An 18,320-nucleotide genomic window follows, 5' to 3' on the forward strand; every position below is an offset into this window, starting at 1 on the left:
AAACTAAAGGGTTCATTGACCCGCGATCGCACCGGATTGTCGTGGAAGAGTTTGTGAAACGCTACGTGGATGCAGGAGGTCGCTTCGCGAGCTGTTGTGGAAGTTTTCGTGTCAATAAGCTGAAAACGAAACTTTGCACAGGTGGCCGGGACAAAAGAGAGGTGCGGTAGGCATTGATGAGATCATTACGTTGATTGCCACTACGATAAATCAGCAACATTTCAGCGGCAACATAGTATAACCAAAGAGCGCTTACCATATGTACAAGATAACAGGTCGACCCATATGATATAAATTTGAAATCCGAAGATAGGAGGTCGACTTCCGATCGAAACCGAAACAAACTAGAAATTAGGCACGCCGTGGCATGGTTAGGACACGACCGTGCCGGCTCTATCTGTAACAAATGCGGTACTTTCACACGTATAAGCAGCACCCTAAGCAACGATTCGCGAGAAATTTTGTAAAAATGGTCTGCTCGAGTTGCCGCGAAGCTAGCTTTTCTGCAGAGCTTTGAGGGACTGTCGTGAACCCACCCTTGCGTAAAGAAATTCCGAGTTGGTTCCATTCAGCGACATCGTAGGTAAATTTGCTTTTTGCTTTTTTTTATTCACCCTGCAATTTCGAAGGGGGAAGGGGGGGGGGGGTCCGGGTGTTTGATTTACATTTTCGTTGACTTACAATCGGGTGCCTTGTAAATACGTAACCCCCAACAACTAGTTTTGGAAATTTCAGAGCCTATAGGCACATAAACAAACACCTATATCAGCATAGAACAGCAAAAATCTTCACTGAGCACACAGTTTGTGCTTGTATGTTCTGAAACTTTCCAAAACGAACAGACAAGTTAGACGCCCGTTCGTACCCTGCAATGAGTCACCGCCTTCTGTGCGCGTTGAAATATCACAATGAACATAAACCTACGTTCAACTTCTACTCAAACTACAGAACCTAACGTCAGGGTGAGAAAGGTTGACCAAGCGACACAGAGCGTACTTCAAGTCACAGTACAACATCATATGAAAAATCCCTGCACAGCAACTGCCTTGATGAAGGCCGGACCATTTGTCGAAACGCTGCCACAAAAGGGGGCATACAATGTACAAGACTTTCTGATCTCTTCAATCGTGCACCACCTGCTGAACTTCTGCAACAGAGGTAAACTCGCATATTCAGTATCTTTCCAAGTTTGATGACAGACAGTGATCGGTGAGAGAAACGTCGTTAAGAAGCACTCAAGATAGCGAAAGCCTACACGAGAATGCGCTCGATAAAAAACGATGCACATGATAACATGGATGTTGGGGTTTCACGTACCAAAACCACGAAATGATTACGAGAAACGCCGTAGAAAGGGGCTCCAGAAATTCCGGGATTCTAGGACGTGAACTTACATCAAATCGCATGACTATTCTCTGCATTCCGCTAGAATCAAAATGACGGCCGGGAGTCGAACCCGCGCCGTCGAGCTTAACAGCGAGACACGGGACAGTATACGAATAGGACACGCTGCCGGAGTTCAAAGACAGGGCCACATACGCGAAGACAATATTCAAAATAAATCCGACAACCAGACTTCCTTTTCAAGCGACAAGTGAAAAAGAGGCGATGTTCCCGTGGTACTTGTCTCGCAACATAAAACATATATTCCCAACATCGAGAAAAATCAGCGACGACTGTATATAAGTATACATCACGAGGTAAGTCAACCGCTAGCGTCCCCACGGATGCTGCGGCTCACATCTTAAAACGACCAGGATGTCGGAAGAATCAACCACGTGAGCGCAATTACTCCACGCAGCATTCCCGTGCCATCGTCGCCCACGGGTGCACGTGCATGCAGCCTCGAGCACGCATACAGTTCGTAAACGTTGCCCCGCAGCAAGAGGAGCACTCACCTTGGCACGAGTTCAAGAGCGGAGGAGCGCTTTTCACACCGAATCGGCCGCCTCAAATGCGCCGCCGTGTGTCATGGATGGGCCAAGGATGCTCGAATGTGGCGGTGAGATGAGGAAGGGGGGTTGTCGAAACGAAAGTGAATGGCCGGAGGAGGGCGGGCGGTGCGGTAGACAGCGCGCCAAGCGGACGACACCCCGTCGTGGTCCGTTTTTGTTTCTTTTCGTTCGCCGATACGAAAGAGTGGTCGTCGTACCAGTCCAAACAAAGCAGGGCGTTAGCAGCGTTCGTTATTATTACTGATTCTTTTTGTTTTTGTTTTGGACAACGACCCGACGGGGGTGTCACCGACACGACACGGAACGGTGCCAAACGACGCGGGTACGTCCCAACTTGGTGGCGCTTTAGCGACTCGAAACCGAAACAATGACTCACACGACAAAACTGAATAAAGTATAGAATAACTGCGGTGTACACGCCGAACAAAGCTGTCACGCAGTGCGAGAAATTCACTGCGGAACGAGGTAGATGCACAGCCTGCCTTCTCTGCACTGCCATGTTAGTAAAAACGTATTATGTTACATTGTTTTGAAAGAGCATAGCCAACACAGGGGTAGTGCTGCTATTCTGAGACTAAATACAGTAGGCTCCACAAACGCTATATATCAGTGCATGTTTCGTCTTCGTGTTTTTACGACATATCATATATTTTGTGACAGTTTGCGCTATCTAATATTATTGAGGTTTGCAAAGGCGCGCTTTTGAAAGTGCGCGGTTTTGCACCGAGGCGCCACGCCCGCAACATTTTCCGCGACTTTCCTTAAGCGAACGGGGGAAACGTCAGCTACTTTCTCTCTATAATCGAATAAGTCCAGTGGTGATTGGGAGGCACATAAAAACGGCGCGGCGCAAAGGAGCATCTTATAAAGCGCCCTTCTATGCACCAGCGTGAAAACCTGTCCGAGCCTCATATGCCAAGACGCAGTCAACATACAGGCGTACATTCAGGACAGATGAAAACCCAGGCACGTGAAATTCGCGACGACAAGGAAGACGACGAGGAAGAAAGGCAACGCGTAGCTGTTGACGATGACCGCGGCAGAAGATAATGTAAGCCCCCACGCGACAAAAAAAAAAAAAAAAAAGACAGGAATTCCAAGGTCTTAACGAAATCGCCGCATGCCTATCCATCCCTCCATTGTTCATGCGCACTCTTTTTTTTTTCTATTACGCAGCAGCCCTAATGGAGACGTGGAAGACGAGGTGGTGGCTGACACTATGCACCTTATCATCGCTTACGCACGTAACCGGGGAATAATTTTCCTAACTTAGTCAGGCGAGGTCATCGCGAGTTTGTAAACAGCTCGCCGCCGAGTGGAGAGATGATAAAACACAGCCACTGATAAGACACAGCGATGATAAATTATTAGGAATAATATAAATTCCAGGGGGGGAACTATAGCGATCAAGTTTGATCACGTGGAGCACGCGGGGATTTTTCGTTTCAACCACCTTCAAAACACATTGACTGATATGTGAGGTTTAACGTCCCAAAACCACCATATGATTATGAGAGACGCCGTAGTGGAGGGCTCCGGAAATTTCGACCACCTGGGGTTCTTTAACGTGCACCCAAATCTGAGCACACGGGCCTACAACATTTCCGCCTCCATCGGACCTTCAAAACATAGCCAAGGTGGCCGGTAACAACACTTACGTCCTATAGATCCTTGGCAGTGCGACACCGTAGCCATTAAAGTTAACGTGCAGTGTGATAAACAAACACTCTGCGTGAATACGCTCCGTGTGTGTAGGCGACCATCGAAGACTCCTTCGCGATCAACAAAGAAGCCCTCGCTCTGAAGCATGACCACGGAGACGCGCAGAGTTCTCTGTTCACATATGCTAACACGTCCCGGAAAAAAAAAAAAAAGCCTTCGTAATAGTATAGTGTTGGCGATGCGTTTATTGATAAATGCTCGCCCGCGGGTTCACCATGTGAAAGCTGCAGAAGGACCTCACAGAAAACCATACGGCCAGCGGACGCTCGCCGTAACCGAAACTCATTTGTTATATTCTTCAGCACGAGCTGAAAGTCGTGAGAACACTGGAACGCTCGCACGCGGCGCCAAGTTCAGACGGGCCATTCCCCAATTTCAATTTACTCTGGGCGTCGAAGTTAAAAAGCCTTACCGCAGGCTACCACGTTAAACGTTCGCATGCCTTTGTATGTATAGGGTTGTCTGTAAGTACCCGAGGTAAGTCACCGAATTCTCAGGAGTAAGTGATTACATCTAGAAATGTTGATGGCGCACAGCCTCTGACAACAACCTGATGTCTTTCTTTTCCGCAACAACACTGTGCACATCATTCGCCTTCAGTTACGTTAATTTTTTTTGTTATGCATTTCAATTAAAATCACATTCCCAAATCGACTGTTGTCCAGTAGATGTTCACCCGCAGAAGTGAACTGCAAGCAGCTAAGCACGGCAGCAACCGAGAAATTGCGGCGTGAAGTTGTTTCGGGACTCCGAAGTAAATACACAGAACCGACTCACAATGGCATCGCTGGCCTCTTCAACCACGACACAGAGAAACTCCGAGGGGCGAAACCACCATCACCACGAACCGCGGCTGTTGTCTTCCGGCCCAGAGCCGGGCCGGGCCCGGCCCATTGTCTGGACTCGAGTGCGGTGGGGACTCCGGCAGGCGTCTGTCGTGGACGGCCGCTGATTCCGGAGCGCTTGAGATGGGTGGACTCGGCCCAAGGAGGCGGCGTCGTGGAAACCCGCGGTCCGTTCAGACGCATTGTTCCGTGGCCGCCGATGGCCGCGTCTTTGTCTTCTTCTTTCCTCTATGTGCCAACACATTGTTTTGTTTGCTAGTTTGTTGACGCGTCCGTATGGCACATACCCACTCTGGAAGGATGGCCAAGACTTCGTCATCTAGCCCTGAGAAGGTGTCTTTCCAATTCATTTCTCACGTGTCATTTCAGTCTGCAACTATAGAGGGTATGATAGTCACGTCAACGTTATGTTTGCTTTGTCACACGACGCCGCACGCCACAATTCTGGCCCGCTCGCTTCCTGTCTTGCCACGTCTTCCTCTCGCACTGAAGTCGGCGCTACTACATGGTATTATTTTGGTAGTTGTAGACCACTCGATACCACACAATCCGGTCAGTCAACCAGCATAGTGTCAACCACTATTTTTAGGTATTAGGAGAGCGAATTAACACGCACAGGTTTTGTCTAATGAACGATCTCATCATGAAGTGTGCTATTGCGATAAGAGATAAGGGAGCCTTTATGCTCACTCGCCAAAGATGTAAGCGATAAGCAAACAGGGGCCTAAAGCATATTAATAGCGAGTCTGGCGTGCCTCATGGCAGCTACAGCGCTTTCAGGCAACGCGATGGACTAAACTGATTTAGGGATCGGCTTACGCGTTTCGTCGGAGCCACAGTGCGTGAAATGCAAATGACGTCTGTAGCCGTAGGGTAGTCTGTAATCGACTGTCGTTCCGTAGATGTTCTCCCGTAGAAGTGAAGGACAAGCAGCTAGCACGCTAGCAACCCGGCAACTGCGGTGAGAAAATGTTTCAGTACTCCGATCCGAAGTAAACACGTCGTCGCTGGCCTCTTCAACCACGCGCGACACAGATATTTTGCCATAGATTAATACCCCCCCCCCCCCTTTGTATACCTGTTCGACGGTGTAGATAAGTGTAACATAGGGAATTCACAGGCGGCCAGCGTCCAGTAAACGCCGCATCTGGGTGTGCGTCAGGTCGAGCGGCCGGCGAAACGACAGCAAATACAGAAAACAGCATTGCGAGTTTCGACAATCGAGCAACACCGGAAGAACTTCACAAAAGGGACAGAGAAGAGCAGCTGTACGATTCTCATAAGCGTCGACACAAAATTGGCTCGTGCGCAGCCGCTGCATGAGAAAGCGAGAAATTTGGCAACTTAGGACTTAGGGGTAAGCCCCAAGTCACAAAATTAGAAAAAAAAACGGACCGCCATAGGAAAAAGTAACGCCGCGCACTACACAGCGGCGATGCAATGCGGTCTGGTCACACGGACCACAGCGACCTCTACGAGAAGTCTCCGCCGCGATAATACAGTGCTAATCACATCAACGAGCACCCCGTTGCCATAGGCACACTTTGGCAGAGGGCCCAAGCGCGATAGCTGCACCAGTGTATAGACGCATCTGTCTGCACTCGGGAGGGACAAACAAAGCGGCGAAGCGATCGCTCACTGCCATTCAACACTCGTTCGCTTCGTGCAGCGCGAAATGAGGCGATGTGTGTGCACAGCTTGCAAGGGCGAAAAGCGTGCAGCACACTTGACGGCGTCGCCAGCGCACCAGAGCGGAAAACAACGACGCGAAAAAGAGAAGGGCAAACGAATAAGTAATAAGCTCGCTGCATATACGCTCCGGGCTAATCACCAAGCTGCAGTATGGCGATGCAGCTATAAGGATGACGGCGGTGATTTTCCGGAGGCCATGCACATATACCCTTCTCCGCACGAAATGGATGTCAAGCGCGCCTAGCCAAAATCGGTGTCAAGATCGCTATGCGGTATACACTATAGAACGCGCGCATGCATCCGCTAAACAAGAGGAACCACCGCAGGAAACAGTAACTCGCCCGCCTCCTTTTCTGTCTGTTGCTATTTGCCTAATCTGTTTTTTTCTTCCCATCTTTACTTGCCAATGTGGCACGTAGATTAAGCACATCATGAACAACCGACTCTGTGCGCGCAATGCCATCAAAGCTATATCGGCTGACTCGCGAACCAATCAGAGGAACGCGCTCATGACGTCAGAAGCCGTGTAGTTTGCTACAACGTGCGCGTGCACACACACACACACACACACACACACACACACACACACACACACACACACACACACACACACACACACTTTAGAAGGGTGTTTTGTGCGGTTAGTTATATGACGGGCAACAATTTATCAGGTACCGCAACTGGACTTTCAAGCGTCTGTGTGTACAGTAAACTAAACAAACATTGTCGATGGTGACGGCTTGAAACAAAATCAAAATTTCGGAGGCTTTAACGTGCTAAAACCAGCGTATGATACGAGCGTCGCTATAGTGATAAAATGAATTAGGTGTGGCCATCTCAGGTTTTCTTATGTCTACCCGCAAACTAAGTTCATCTAATGATTCTTTGTTGTTGTTCTTTTGCGTATGCCACATCGAAATACGGCTGACCTGCGAAGGAATCGAACTTGCATCCTGGACCTCAGCATTGCAACACGTTATCAGCTACACTGTTACGGCGGGTGATGAAGACGTCGACTGAGAGTTGCTTCCATCGATAAGTATCAGACACAAGCACTTTCTCAGTTTAAGCTCGGGACTTTCGATAACAAAGACTAGAGCATTTCTCAGTAAACCGACTACACTAAGGCGGCGTCGATTAACGTAAAGACATTTTACAGCTCGCCCCTATAGCTGCCACGGCACACGTCGTATAACTATCCTTTCACTGCACGGATTGGACGAGACGTACGTGGTACACGGAGCATATATTACCATAGCACACCGCCGTAAGCACGCTTTTTTCACTCGAGAGCCGTGTCAGCACCCCACGAATTCTCATGCCTATACGCCGGGCGTGCGTGTATATTGTACGATCCGGTCGTTAAACGATGATACGATCGGCGGCCGCCTGTTGGCGTTGCATGCGTAGTATCGGAAAACAATAAGCTTCCACGCACGCACGATGGTGGCGCGCGAAACAACGCGATAGCTCAATTGCTTGTTCGAACGCCACGAAGGGATGTTGATGATGTGTTCTGACGAACACGGCGGTCTAATCATCGAAGACACCCGCGTAATTACACGGGGATCACGTGTTTACCAAACGACCGGGACACGGGATATCGTTTGGAAAGAACGCACGAGTTGTTTATGCGATGGTCTTCGTGTGAACGCTAAGACGGAGGTGCATGGGCGGCATATCGTTTTCCGAAAGACACACCGGGCGCACATTCGCCCTTGAAGAGGAGGCGGTACCCCATAGCCGTATTACGTACGTACGACGTTCCGACGAAACGTGTTGTTCCAAGAGTGTTGATGCCGAAGTCGGGGCTATGGCAAAACGGGACAAGGTCGTTCACACCGGACAACCTTTAGCATTTCTAAGTCAGCTCTTCAAACTTACGATATGTAAACAGGTGCTGTGATGCGCTGCGCACTGGGCACTTTAACATTCCGACAAGATATGTCCATGCTCCTCTTGTACCTGTAGCCATATTGGGAAAAGTGGGGTGAAGAAAGTGTTGCACGTCACCAAGCTTCTGCTAAAAGCAAGGCTGATTTCCATTTTTATACATATACCGTGAAAAGGATGCACATCGCTACCAACGGCTAATTGCTCATTCGTCCCCTTTATTTCAATTGCACTTATTTCATCGTTAGTTCTCTATATGGCTAAATAATTATGACCAGCTTCAATTGACTTTTTGCCAGCACTCGGCGTGCCGTTTCTCCTCTCTCACCAGCACCACCTGTGCTCGAGAGCACGCTAACATCGGTCAACTTCGTTAACCAGCACAACCAATCGCGCTCTTGCTCAATCCTCTCCCCGTCACCTGCTTTTTCATTAAAACATTTCCCTCTCTCTCTCTCTCAGCGTCGCAACCTTCTCTCGCTCCCCACTCTTTACAATAGGCTTCTGTCTTCCACACAAAGCCTCACCCATGCTCTCTCTCTCTCTCTCTCTCGTCAGGTTCTACTCTCGCAGCTGGACTAGAAAGTGCGGACAACGGATCACTGGCGATTTACCACGTCTCTAAAAAACTTCGCTTCATAAAATTACAAATTATGTCCCCGATGTCTTTCTTGGTTTCATTGTATGTTGCTTTAATCAAGTTAGATTGTACCATGTGAAGGGGGCCTGAAGTACACCAACACTTTCTCTAACGTGCGTACAGGCGGTTAGAACAGCTCGTTGCCGAGGCATCGCGAGGGATACACGACATACGCTCAGGAGCGACAGACCCGCTCACGTGATACGATGCATGACAGTCGGGCTTGTTCACAGCCGTACGTATCGACTTGGACAAGTATAAACGAGTAGGCGCATATACACGCAAAGCTTATATACACGTATACGCGCGAGACGCGCGCGCTAAGAAGCGTCAAGCCGTCGGAGGCTCGCGTGATGTCCTGGATGCCCAAGCAGCCGAAGAAGGCAGTTCAAGGATGGCGGACCTCCCGCCGTCGATGCGAGGACGCTGTCGTCGCAGTTGTTAACAGAGGCGCGTAAGGTTGTATACGTGAACGTAAACGATGGGAGGCGAACGCGTGTTCGCACACTGATGCGAAGGCTGTTTCTCTCTGGTTGGGATAATAGAGATAGTTTACGATGGTCCTTACAGCAGTACAGCGGAGAAAGCGCTCAAACGATGGTAGTAAAGTATATTCTCTCGAACCTGGAGTTTTTACGTACCAAAACCAGGATATGATTACGAGAGACGCCGTAGTGGAGGGCTCCCGAAATTTTGACCACCAGATGCCCCGTAATATGCACTCACATCGTACAGTACACAGGTCCGTACCCTTTCGCCTTCATCGAAATGCGACAGCCAAGACCGGAATCGAACCCGACACCTTTCGGTCAGCAGCCAAGAACCCTATAGCCACTGTTCCACCGAGGCGGACAAGGTGCCGATTTCTCGCGTGTTTTTTGCGAAATCAACGTGCGAAAGTACCCCAAATCCGATATATTCCCACCAGGGTCGTAGAAAGATTTCTTTAATGCAGGGAAAGAGGGGTAGAGTCTCCAAACTTCTAACCCATTCCACCCCCTGGCTACGCCGCAGTAATTGGTACCATCTAACCAAGAAAATACAGGGACGTGCATATTAAAGAAGTGCCTGCGCGCAAATGAGACAATGTGCATCCGAGAAAGATGTTCAAAATGATTTCCTAGAGCCGCTTCTTAACTTCCGCACTGCGGATTAAAAGCCGTAGTAATATCAACCTTACACTACAAGCTATACACTTGATCGACTTCCAAGACGCACACGAGACGTGAACACACAGGAACACTCTGAAAGCAATGTACAAAGTAAGGCGACCCCTGGAAGTAATAGATATGCACATACGCAACACTATAAGCTTTTCTGCGCGATCATTTGGTGTTAAGAGGTACGAGTACGGAATGGCGACCTACTTTAATGTCATTAACGTCGTCTTTGTAACTGCACACCATGGTCATCATCAAAATCTTCATCATTACAGCCACTTTCTACCATGCAGCTGGAGTATTCCGTCTATTTCATTAACAGTTGACATTCAGACCGACGACCCTGGAGTCAAAGCACCAGTGGCGTCGCACTCACTCGAAATGCGTTCACGGCCACGAAAGAACAGTCCTTATAGATCACCGTAGCATCGCCCCCCCCCCCCTTTTTTTTTTCTTCTTAACGGTTTCCTAGCAGCTTCGCCACTGGTTCATGCGTGGAGTGACCTTAATTGTGCTCGAACCGAGTTGAGCGAACGTACGTGGCCAGCACATTTAGCCAGCAGAATACGATGCAGTGTTCATATGTGAGCGCTCTGAGCACCCCTTTATTTTGGCGGGACGAGAGCGAAAAAAAAAAAAAGAAAAAAGCCACCTTTCACACGTGAATTACCCGTATAAGAGTCTGGAAACGGTTTATCAATGAACGGTTCAGAAAAGGGCAGTCAATACCAAAACACTACGTTCTTATTTCTACGTTATTCGTTGTTTTATCCTTGCTGGGCCACACTGACCCAATTTTATTAACAGAGTTTCATGACATTCGCTAATACTGTATGATTTTCTGACCCAGTTCAACTACCGCACGCACTCGAAAAATATCCGTACTGACTATTTTATTGTTAGCTAGCTGTTGATTTATTAATGGTTAGTGCCGGCTAAGCTGACCTATCTATGAACTGACGTAGGCTATCATCGCCAAATGTGAACTATCAGCCGTTACAGCATCAAGAACAAGAAACTAGAACAATAGAAACAACTACTACTACGACTTACTTCTACAACTACGACTCCCACTACATTGTTTTTATTCAATCACAGTCAATCCTCGAGTTTGCTGTGAACAAATGCGCACCGCAGGTGATGACGTTTTGACACCCCCTATAGAGCAGCCTTGGGAGCGAAAGAAGACCGAGAACTTTCAACGGGGGTCACACACGCGGTGAAGGGAAGCGAACAGTTATAAAACAGCAAAACGTTTCAGTTATAGTTATTCACTGCAATCGAGAAAGGATCCTTTAATGTTCTGTCAGGCTCCCAAAAGCAAAACACGTATCAGTACAGAGACTTGTGACCCATACAAGCCAGCTTACCATGGCTAGCGATGTAAACTAGCGTGACAAGCCTTGGCTGGTGTATACGGGCACCACGAACAAATTCGAAGGGGCACGACTCATAAATGTTCGGAATAGTTTGAGGCGACACTATGGTCGTATGCAATGCCGAGCATACACACGTTCAAAAAGGAATATGCACGTGTGCAGAAAGGCAAGCGCCGCAGAAAAATTCAGCGAAGACAAGACCAAAAAAAAAAAAACCAACAAATGGAAGTAAAAGCAGAAGTTATGGGCTACGCCATCAGGCACAAGGAATGTTCTGTTCAAGCGGGAAGCATGCCAAGATTCTCCTATAACACGGTGATCGCATTCTTCGATAGCCCCCGCTCGGATTCGGGGCAGCATTGTTTCGATTCGACGCTTGAATTCTGTCTGCGCGCTTCGGGGATTAGGAGGTAGCTAAAAATTCCACGTGGCCAACGGTATACGGGCCCGTGCACACACGAAACACCAGTGCGTTCTCACGCAATCGCCGGCTATAAATCGCGTATACGCTATTTTTCACGGACTTGTTTGAATATATATTTTTTTCAATTCTTTCCGCTTTTGCTAAGAGGATTGTGCCATGAAGCAGCAAACGCCAGCATAAGTATACCCTAAGGCTTATATTTTCAGACGCGAATTTTTAACAACCCATATGTACGTATTTAAAGAAGGTTAGTACAGAGAGAAGTTCCAAAATTGCAGACTGCATACCAAAACTGCTTTTGCAATCACTATTGTATATACTTTACAACGCTTATGTATACAACCAAGTCGATAACTATCAATCGACGATTGGCGCAAGGCAACACGTACGTACCGGCAAAATTAGCCCCCCCCCCCCCAAAAAAAAAAACGCGTTTAAAGTTTCCAGACGCTCAACAAACTTCTTACTTACGAACGGCAGCACGTTGTCGTCAACCCGATATAAAATATAACTCTTAATATAATTTTTATACACGCACGAACGATACATTCCTAATTATACATTTCGCGTGTGTGCGGAGTACCTAGTTGAAAACGACGCTTCCAATACTGATTATGCTGAATGTAATCGCTGAAACGGTCCGGAATACTTACTGAGCACAGCGCGCCGCCACCGAAAGGACGCGCGGGTCATTACTCGAAGCCCGTGCCCGCGCAATTTTGCGTGGTCCCCACTTCTGCCCCATCCCCCCCCCCCCCCCTTCCCATATACATCTTTTGAGTCTGCCGCGCGCGCCGCGATACGCAAGAACGTTATTGATTTACGTCGCCGCTACGCGCACAGGCACAGAGTTATATAAACGCTGACGACGCGGAAATATATTAGGAACCGGCGGCGTTGTCACCGCTTGCAACCCGGCGCCGACGGCTCTTAATCGACACGCCGCGCGTATAGACTAACTAAGCGCGCCCGGTCGCGGCACGCTGCAAAAAGGGGGGGGTTTCCGGCGAACAACCATCGCTCGTCGCCGGTCGCACGTCGTAAAAGCAAATCGGCTCACGGGAACCCGAGAAAAGCAGCGAGCGACGAAACGAAAAAAAAATAAAAAATTCTAAAAAAAAACTGGGCGTGATTAAGCGTAGGCACGGGCGTGTTCTTTTCCGCAGGGGCCTGCGAACATTACCGGCCACGCATACACGCGCGATAATAGAATAAAAAAATGGGGAAACGAAAGGAAGCGAACCGTGGGGTGCGCAGGTAACAACAACAACGATAAAAAAGGATGCGAGAACGTATATACGACGTTTCGGTAGTCGCGGAAACGCCCAGCCGCTGTGTACACGTACATACGACACCGTATAATGCATCCGAGCGTAATTAAGGACGCCGCGTATGCATCGTACCCACTACCACTCGGTCGCTATACGTACGCTTTGAGTATATAATGTCGCGGCAACCGGGAAAGGGGCGGCATACGCGTTTTCATCGCGACTACGCTCGAAGTGAGGATCAATTGCGCGTGACACTGAAAACAGCCACAGCGGCGCCGCACAGAAGGTTCGTTTCGAATCGTACCTCTTTCGGAATGTCACATGTGTCCGCAAAGGCCCACCCGTTTGTGCTGCTTATTCATATGTGTAGGTCATGCACACGACAAACTGGGTGGCGTATCGAGTCAGTCCCCTGTGCACGAGCAGCGATGCTGATTTACGCCACGCAGTCGTTAACAACGTCGCGTCCCCGAATGGTTTTCGCGCCGGTAACGATGCAGAGAGAGAGATAAAGATGCAAGGAAAGGCAGGAAGGTTAACCAGACGCACATCCGGTTTGCTACCCTGCGGTAACGATGCAGGCGATAGGCAAACTATAGGGCGACGAGCGCGGTTATTCGGACGCGTGCAAGCACTATTCAACGCCGGCGCAACAGTATTCGGTATAGCTATTGGCACGGGCTTCCCTCGCAGCCCTTCGTAAAACGAAACGAAATCCAGGACAGGGCGTTCGTTATAGTGTCGCGCCGCTGAACGCCGAAATACGGTGTACTTACGGAGTAGACAACGCACGACTGACCGCACACCGGGCGGATGAAAGTTGTGTGATGCGCCATCCAGTTGAAGGCAGAGAGAGAGAGAGAGAGAGAGAGAGAGAGAGAGAGAAGGGGAGGGGAAAGCGACACGGTGTTACGTAAAAGCGAGATACGGAAATAGCTCGAACGTGACGTCACGGGCGTCTGGACGAACTAATACTCCAAGATGGCGGCTTTGATGACAGACATGCTGTTGCGGCTAACCTGCTTCTACGTTATAACGACGCGGCAGGGAGGCCTCTTTGCATGAATAACTAAAGAAACTGCATGTGATGCTTTGGTAACACTGATGCGACATCGCAAACAATGACCTACCCCACCCCCCAACCCGTCATGCTGACATTCCAACATAGCGCTTACAGCGACGCCAATGCAAGTAGACTATAAGGCTTGCACTGGCTAGACCTAACTAATTTGATTGATCGATATGTGGGGTATAACGTCCCAAAACCACCATATGATTGCGAGAGACGCCGTAGTGGAGGGCTCCAGAAGTTTCGACCACCTGGGGGTTCTTTAACGTGCACCCAAATCTGAGCACACGGGCCTATACAACATTTTCGCCTCCATCGGAAATGCAGCCGCCGCAGCCGGGATCCGATCCCGCGACCTGCGGGTCAGCAGCCGAGTGCCTTAGCCACTAGGCCACCGCGGCGGGGCCTCTGCCTAACTAACGAACAATGTCCAAAATTCAGTAACACCGAAAGTTGGGCGAGTTGGTGATTGTTCATGATTACAAATAAGCAGCGCACGACGTTTTACACAAAGAGAGACGATAGGGACACCGCTGCACTCTCAACTAGTTTATTTCGTAAACGACCTTGGTTATTATACAACAAGACGGTGTACCACGTGCTACAATGACAACGTATTTTCTAAAAAGCCAACTTCGCAATCGCTCAAAGTAATCGATGCTTGGCTTATACAGTAATCTTTTCTTTTTGCGATGTGGAAGGCCTCGATCACTTCCCTTGTCATCTTATCTCTGTGGCTAGTTGAGAGTGCAGCGGTGTCACTCTCAACTAGTTGAGAGTGCAGCGGTGTCCCTATCGTCTCTCTTTGTGTAAAACGTCGTGCGCTGCTTATTTGTAATCATGTCCAAAATAGTGCAGACTACATAAACAAAAAAGAATCAATCGCAGTAATTTACCTACAATCACGTGAAGTCCTTCTGCAGCACCTGAGTGACCACGCATATAGAGCTGCAGAGGGCGTTTCCGCCTCGAGAAGCGCGCCATTGTCAAGGTTGTCCACGCTACGAACTTCACCGTACATGAAAGAAATTTTCGCGAGGCGAAAAACAGACGCAGGAAGGAATAGACTGAGAGGACAGAGCACTACTAGCAACAGCATCCTCTCAGTCTATTCCTTCCTGTGTCCGTTTTTCGCCTCGAGCTACATAAATTTCTTTCAAATGCATCACCAACAAGCCCACATCACCACTCTTGTCCACCGTATGTTTAGCTTTAACAGCTTTTTGTTAAACTGTACACTTTCAAGGGACTCGTGGCTGAACTACAATCCTATTTTTTGCAGAGCACCATATACTAGCCGTAAAGGCTTTCTGTCCAAACAGTTCATATGCCTTTTTCCTTTAGGAATTGATTGTGGTTACGTTCACCGCCATCACCGGTGTCCATGACCACTATCGCACGAAGTGAGAAAAAAACTACGAAAATAATAAAAGAAAACACCAAGGACACAATGGGATTCGAACCCGGGTAGCCTGCGTGCCCACGCGAAATCCTACTACTGAGCAATGCCGGTGCTTGGAACTCCGCCGAAAACTGACCTTAGACAGGCTTCACGTCGGGAAAGGAACCACGTTAATGTGTGTAATGAAGCACTTTAGCACCCCCCCCCCCCCCCAAAAAAAAGGAACAGCCAGGCGTCATACAATGCGAATTGCATAGCGAGTGGGTCCTCGAATGGTACAACCCATTACAATAGCGCTAGGCATGATTCTTCATCGTCGTCAGCCACAGCATCAAAACAATTGTACAAAATTCCTTGCAAACGTGTAGCGGGTACCACGCTTCACTGAAGAATGACGAAGGATCACATGAGTCTTCTGATATAGTTTTATCTTTCGTTTTTTATTGATTCATTTTTTATTTCTATTTCACTTTTAAAAGATAATTAGCTATTCTTTCTTTCTTTGTTCATTTTAGTAATAAGCTGACAATCATTGTATAGAGTTCACATACATGCTACTACAAGCTTTCTTGGCTAATTACCCCAAAGTGGGTATGTGCCAGTGGTCACAGGCAATTGACAAACACACGAATGACTCAGAGTGGGTCACCCAGAATGGGTGTTAGCCATGCATTTAGGCCCCCATCATCATGACTGCCTCCCTACTACACAAAAATTGTAGTTTATGGCATAGTGGCTACCAGGAGTGTGCGTGTAGCTGTTACCCAAATGGTGTTTTAAAAAAAAAAAGCGCTGAAAGGCCGCTCTTCTAGGTTTCGCTGTAACTGTGCTGCGTGTTCCACGTACAGCGTGTTTTTTTTTTTTTCAAAATATGCGAGACGGTGTTGACGGCGCGTGCAAAGGTGTTACGGGTAACACGCATCGCTAGCTTATACGCGCGCGCAAAAAAAAAAAAAAAGAATCACACCTCATGGCCCACACGCGTCATACAGAAACCACCGCGGTTAGGTTCAGCGACGAAACAGCTAGCGGGTAACGAGCGTCAATCCATAAATATTCTTCAAGTAGACAGCGGGCAAGACGACAGTCAAGGGCTATATTTCGCGTCTTCCGTCGAGTTAACCCACGAAACGCACCAACTCGTATCAAAAGACTGGACGGCAGTGAAAGTACCAGAAGCAACTTCATCTACAAATCTTTCACGTCCCGAACATTGCTGCGCTTTATTTACGCCAGGCTAGAACGGGAAGGTATAAACACAGCACCTTTCTGCGTGCAACCTAAAGTTAGAATGGGTTGCTGGGTGAGGTTAGGTACTTGCTAACGCGAAGAGCTTGTAACTGCTATCGACAGCCACCGACATACTACTTATACATGGTTTTCGTTGACACTTCACCACGGTCGCCATCTAGGGTGTACCAGCTCGTTCAGACGTTGCGTAATCTCGAACTTACGAAGCTAGAAACGATGACGTCAGATTAGTGTCGGTAGCCATCGCGTTCCTTTGCGTTCACCCTTGGCTCGGCTGGTGAACAGAGGAAAGCGAGAACAGCAGCAAGGAAAGCGGGGACCGAACGACTTCGTGTCTACCCCTGCACTGAAATTCTCTATTGAGATAAAAAGCCACGGTGTCCGCGCAGAGACAACCTATCTGTGACGTCACGGGAACGCTATGTATATTGAATTTATGTAAATCAGTGTTTGTTCTTACCTTCCTCCCCCGGAAGGTTTCTGACCTTTGAGAATTGCAGCCATGTACAAGTAAATGCATAAAATAAGTAAGTAATTGAACTAAGTAACCTCGAGTCTACGGTACACCATAACATATTGACGAGTGCGTATACATAAAGGACAATGAAGACGGCGAAGTTTAAGGGACTCCGCCTAGAGGGGCAGTAGACAATCGGAGAAAGAGTATCAAGGGAGACGTTTTCTGTTCACCGTGAAAGGCGGAAACAGCCAGTCGAAAGTCATCTGAACTGTTGTTCGCGTCCCACCGCTACAATTTAATGCAGGCAGCGAACTTTCAATAGCTGGAAACACCATGATCTTATTACCCCCTCCCCCCCCCCCCCCCCACCAACAGCAAGCGCGTTTACGAGCCACACTTCCTAAAGTAAGAATGTGCGCCGCGGCTACGGTGCTCGGCTTCCGAACGAAAGGTAGCGCGTTCGATCCCCGTCGATGGAGGCGAAATGGTAGAGACCCGTGTTTTGTGCGATGTCGGCACCGTATCGCAGAATTTCGCGGAGCGCTCCACTGCGGCCGTCTCGATCATATCGTGGTTTTGAGGCGTCAAACCCTATAAATATCGTTACGCTAACGTAAGACGTACCTGAAGAAAAACATCGGAGAACAGGCACCGCCTCCTGGCGGGGAACTCAGTCGAGGCGCGACGTCACACACGCACTGCACCCACCCGCGAAACTTGGCAGATGCGTAGAGGTTTCGTCGTCGGCGGAAGAGACGAACAGCGGATCGATCAGGGGGGAGTGGGAAACGGCGGTGGATGCACAGCAGCAGGAGGAGAAAAGATACTGTGTTCCAAAGGGGTAAGGGTACGGTCAGACTAGGCAAAATAACACGGCGCTGAAACCAACTCCGGCCAAGAAGACGGCTGATCTGACCGTAGACGGAGTGAACGTCTGGCGGGAAGGTAACGAGGCTTTCCTTTTTTTTTTTTTTTACTCGGACGGAGGAACCCCTCTGCACGAAATCGCAAGAGGGCACGGGGGAATCCCGTCGCCGGTTCAAAAGGGATCGACGAACCGCGCGAAGTTGCCGATGCATTGCGAAGACGAGGGCCCGGGGCGGTCGGCCCTCGCAGTCGGGGTATCCCCTCTCTCCACACACACGGGGGGGGGGGGG

At 48.9% G+C, this 18,320-nt stretch overlaps 1 protein-coding gene across 7 annotated transcripts in view; it reads right to left on the minus strand.

Annotated features, from left to right (window-relative positions):
* LOC119181259 (uncharacterized) overlaps positions 1-18,320 on the minus strand; it is a 280,549-nt gene that overhangs the window by 13,879 nt on the left and 248,350 nt on the right. The window contains exon 1 of one of the 7 annotated variants that reach the window (XM_075875401.1): positions 17,788-17,809. The exons of 5 other annotated variants lie outside the window; for them this stretch is intronic. The gene's annotated coding sequence lies outside the window, so the exon portion shown is untranslated. Of the gene's footprint in view, positions 1-1,898; positions 1,919-17,787; positions 17,810-18,320 lie in introns of those variants that run through there. One more of the 7 variants, XM_037432463.2, reaches the window with a different exon arrangement.

This window comes from Rhipicephalus microplus, chromosome 10 (assembly GCF_043290135.1).
Source record: "Rhipicephalus microplus isolate Deutch F79 chromosome 10, USDA_Rmic, whole genome shotgun sequence".
NCBI lineage: Eukaryota > Metazoa > Arthropoda > Arachnida > Ixodida > Ixodidae > Rhipicephalus > Rhipicephalus microplus.